We start from the raw sequence: 5087 nt of genomic DNA on the forward strand, positions 1-5087 counted from the left end.
TTAATAACAACGAGATATTTCTTTTATTCGTTGCGGAACATCGTCTTTTCCTAGCAACGTAACTAACTTTAATAACTCAGATCGATCCTCATAATACTGATAAATTTGGACTTATTCCCCAACAGTTACGCGATAAATCTGTGCCCATTTCGTTTCCGTCTTATGTTAAAGGCGGGTGCAATTACCATTTCAGACGGGAATAGCTTGCCCATCCTAGCGAAGTTCCCACGTGACCGGTCGAGAGCGCAAGTTATGATACTGATGTCTGTCCTGGCGGGTTAAGTAAAGCTTCGGCTTGTAATGAATACATTTATTGAAATACACTGGTTACTATCCTGTACAACAGAAGTTGTCCGCCAAATCATAGTAGCATGCTCATTGTTCTACCGAGCACTTTCCGTACCCACTCACAGCATGACGTCACATCTATCAAAAACAGTCCGTGCTATCATGACCCTACTGCAACTTGAAATATGTCTCTGATCACATAGTTCAGTACTTATTACATTCCAATGGAGGCTGTACTTCATATTGTCACAAAGTCTCTCCTCTTTACAAAAGGGCAGAATTACAGTTCAATAACGTTAACGTCTCCGTTTTGCACGGTCCTAGAGCATATTCTAAGCTCATAAACTATGGCGTTCCTATAAGAAAACGAATTTCTCTCAGTCAGCACGGTTTCAGTAAAAAAGTTCTAGTCATTAGATGCAGGTGAATTGGTCGCTGCCATCAGCCTAGAATTCCGAAAGCCTTTCGGCACTGTACTACACAGGAGTGCAAACTTTAAGGAAGAAAGTAACTTTCGCATGCCCGATAATGCTGGACTTACCCTCATATGGCGAGAAGTGGGCACACGTAATGCATCTTGGAACATTGTCGAACATGATCGTTTCGGTGGCGAAGGTTTTATGGTGCGGGAAGGCATAATGTTGCTTGGGCGTTCTGACCTCCAAATCTTTGAATACCAATAAACCACCGGTTCTTTATAGAATCGAACTCTCATGTAAAGAAATAGCTTTAAACGTCTGACTACGTTACAAATGAGCTAATGTGTTTAATATTTGACGTTAAACACGTAAGCGAGAAAAGGTTTGGAAAAGGTCTGGAATGTTGGAAGTCGCTAAGTGTTATCATTATGAAACACTGGATGAATTGACTGGTCAATCTGCGCTCCCTTTTAAGCAAAAGCTAGTTTTCCACGCAGCTAAATATGTCTGACATCATATCTTCTGAACTATGTGTTGTAATATGATGTAATTCTGCAGGTATATTCAGTGGTATGTGCGGATACTGTCTGCAAACTGTGTTACGAATAGAGTGGGCTGTAAGGAAATAATAAGTTAAAACGTCATGTGTGACGCTGAAGTTGTACTGCACGAACAGCAAAAATGTAGTAAGTGATAACCCTTTTTCCTTTCATCGGTTTGTGACAGCTGTCAACAACAAAAAGTTTCGTAAGGGTTTGAAATTAAATGTAATACTTGTTGGAATGCGCTAAATTCTTTTTTTTCTGAATTAATGGATGAATAAAATCCGGGTATTTGCGCACCGCCAGTTATGCTACCTCAACAGAAACACAAAGTTTCTAAACTTGAATACTTCTCTTATTATGTGCAACTTTCAACTGAAGTACTTAATGAATACATTATGATAGAATTTAAAATTTTTCAATTCTCAGTGATTATGCGAAATGCAGGGTTATTCTAAATGATGGACCCATTTTCAAAACTTCGTATTTATTCAGGTACAAATCCAAATTGAACAAGCTTCATACCAATGAAAAGAGGAAGTTTCAAACTTTTTTTCATAATGTTTGAAATCAATTTGATGAGTTTAATACTTTGTAATAATTTAATTAATTAGTTTTAATAATTATTTAATAATTATAAATGTGATAAATGTCATAAATGTTCAATGTGGCCACAGTTGGCTACACACCAAACATCGACGAGGTAGCCAAACTCGTCTCACACACCTGAAGGCGTATTTGCTGTTACTGACTGCATGGCAGCAAATCTGGTTCTGCAGATCGTTCGAAGAGGCTGGTAAAGGCGGGACGTAAACAGCTTCCTTCACATAACCCCATAAGAAATAGTCGCAGGGTGTGAGATCACGAGATCTCGGTGGCCAGAAGTGCAGAGCCAGGTCCTCAAGTCCCCTACGATCGATCCAGCGCTGAGGAAGGGAGTCATTCAAAAAGCCTCATACATCACCATGCCAATGGGGCGGAGCTCCATCCTGTTGTAAAATGAAGTCCTGGGAATCTTCTATAACTTGAGGGAACAGCCATTGTTCCAACATGTAAAAGTACGTGATTCCTGTTACAGTTATTTCTGCAAAGAAAAATGGCTCATAAACATTTGTACGAGATATGGCACAGAACATGTTTATCTTCGGTGAGTCTCTTTCGTGTTGCTATGGTGAATGTGGATTTCCCAAACTCTATTTGCGAACATTGTGTCTGTTGACTTTTCCAGTACGGTGGAACGTCGCTTCATCGCTAATAATTATATGCTGTAGAAATGCGTCATCCTGCATTTTTGCTACCCCATAACAACAAAATGCCAGATGCTTCTCTTTTTCACTGGGTTTGAGAGCCTACACAAGTTGTAATCGGTAGGACTTGTACAGCAAACGGCGTCTTAGAACTTTCCATACAGTTGGTTGGGGTATTTTAAGTTCTCGACTGGGTCTATTAGTAGACTTGCTGGGACTGCACACAAGACATTCTTGGACCCGTCGGACATCATCCTCTGACACACGCGGTCGGCTTGTGCTTTTTCCTTTTCACACACTTTCAGTCTGTTTAAATTGCTTAAACGAACAGCTAATGATTTTGCGAGTTGGTGGTTGAATACCGAATTTGGTAAGAAATGCCCGTTGCACTGCAGTTTGCGACTCACTTTTCTCGAACTCAAGAAACCAGAAAACCTTGTGCTGCACAGTCGCCATATAATTCACAACTGACAGTGAAACAGAATGGCGGCCCGATTGCCGCGCGAACTCTACCGGCCGCTTCTGAAACCATCACCGCACGCCCACGTTCACCCGCCAAACACTTTGAAACTTCCTCTTTTCATTGGTATAACGCTTGTTCATTTTAGATTGGTACCTGAATGCACACGAAATTTAAAAAATGGGTCCATCATTTACGAGGGTGAGTCAAATGAAAACCTTAAATTTGTAATAACAAATCGAAATTTCGCGCCGTTTTCCCGTAAGTTGGTAAGCGTGCTACAAACAGCGTGCAGAATGGCCTGTAGGTGGCAGCATAGTGCAGATGAACACATACCGTCACAGTATCAGTATAAAGATGCCCGCCCCACCTGCGACTTGCACAAGTGAAGAACAGCGTTCTGTGATTCGGTTTTTGCGTAGTGAAGGTGCGAAACCTTTGAAATTCATCGACGAATGAAGGTTCAGTACCGTGATGCATGTTTGTCACAGCAGCAAGTCTACGAATGGAGTAGGAAGTTCGCAAATGGTGTGACTTCAGTGGAAGATGCTCCTCGTCCAGGTCAGGCACAACGAGTTGTGACTCCACAGAACATTGCAGCAGTTGAAGCCATAGTGAAGGAAACCCGCCGAGTGACACTGAATGACATTGCAAAGTCCGAGAGATGGCACCACCGGCACGTATCGAGGTCATATTTAGTTAATAGCATCTTTGGAAAGGACACACACCAAGTTTCAGCCATATTGGTCTATTTCCTTGTGTTTGGCATTCGTGTGAATCAAGGAAGTCGAGTGATTGTCAAAAAATGGACGAAAAAGAATTTCGTATTACTTTATGAAAGGCAAAACGCCTCGGGAGACTAAAGAGAAGCTTGGCAAACATTACGGTGACTCTGCACCTTCGATTAGAATAGTTTATAAGTGGTTTCAAAATTTGCGGAGTGGCCATATGGGCACAAGAGATGCTGAACGTTCTGGACGCACTCTGGAGATTGCGACTCCAGAAATCATTGATAAAATCCATGATATGGTGATGGATGACAGAAGTGCTAAGGCGCGTGAGATTGCTAGTGCTGTGGGCATCTCGAATGAATGGGTACATAATATTTTGCATAAACATTTGGACATGAGAAAGCTATCCGCAAGATGGGTTTTGCGATTGCTCACACTTGACCAAAAACGGAATCGTGTGAAGTGTTGCAAGGATGGTTTGCAGCTGTGAATCCGCAGGACTTTAAGCGTCGTTTCGTTACTGTGGATGAAACATGGATACATTATTATACTCCTGAGACCAAAGAACAATCTAAACAATGGGTTCCCAAGGGCGAATCTGCAACAAAAAAGGCGATGACCATTCCTTCGGCCAGAAAGGTTATGGCGACTGTCTTTTGGGATTCGCAAGGGATAATCCTCATCGACTATCTGGAAAAGGGTAAAATTATTACAGGTGCATATTATTCATCGTCATTGGACCGTTTGAAAACCGAGATGCAAGACAAACGCTGGCGATTGGGCCGCAAAAAAGGCCTTTTCCATCATGACAATGCACCAGCACACACTTCAGCAGTTGTGGTTCAAAAATTAATGGAAATAGGATTCCAACTCGTTTCTCATCTCTCCTATTCTCCAGTCTTGGCTCCCTCGGACTCCTAATTGTTCCCCTATTTGAAGAAATGGCTTGCGGGACAAAGATTTTATTCAAATGAGGAGGTGATTGCAGCAACTAATAGCTAATTTGCAGACTTGGACAATTCCTATTATTCGGAAGGTATCAACAAATTAGAACAGCGTTGGACGATGTGTGTAAGTCCAAGAGGAGACTATGTCGAAAAATAAAGAAGGTTTACCCGAAACATGTTGGTAGTTTTTATTTTTGCACAGACTTTCAAACGCCACTCCTAGTCAATCCTTGGCTTTCCTGTAGAATTTTTACTCCCCTTACCCCTCCCCTATGGACCGATGACCTCAGCAGTTTGGTACCATAGGAACTTACCACCACATACCCCCCCCCCCCCAATTCCCCCCCCCCCCCCCTCGCCCCACCTACCCTTTCTTCCATTACAAAGCCGACGGTTCTTTTATATCTCAGGATTTCTTCTTTCAGCCTATTCCTTCTCTAAGTCAATTTTTAT

The sequence above is a fragment of the Schistocerca serialis genome, chromosome 3, assembly GCF_023864345.2.
Source record: "Schistocerca serialis cubense isolate TAMUIC-IGC-003099 chromosome 3, iqSchSeri2.2, whole genome shotgun sequence".
Lineage (NCBI taxonomy): Eukaryota > Metazoa > Arthropoda > Insecta > Orthoptera > Acrididae > Schistocerca > Schistocerca serialis.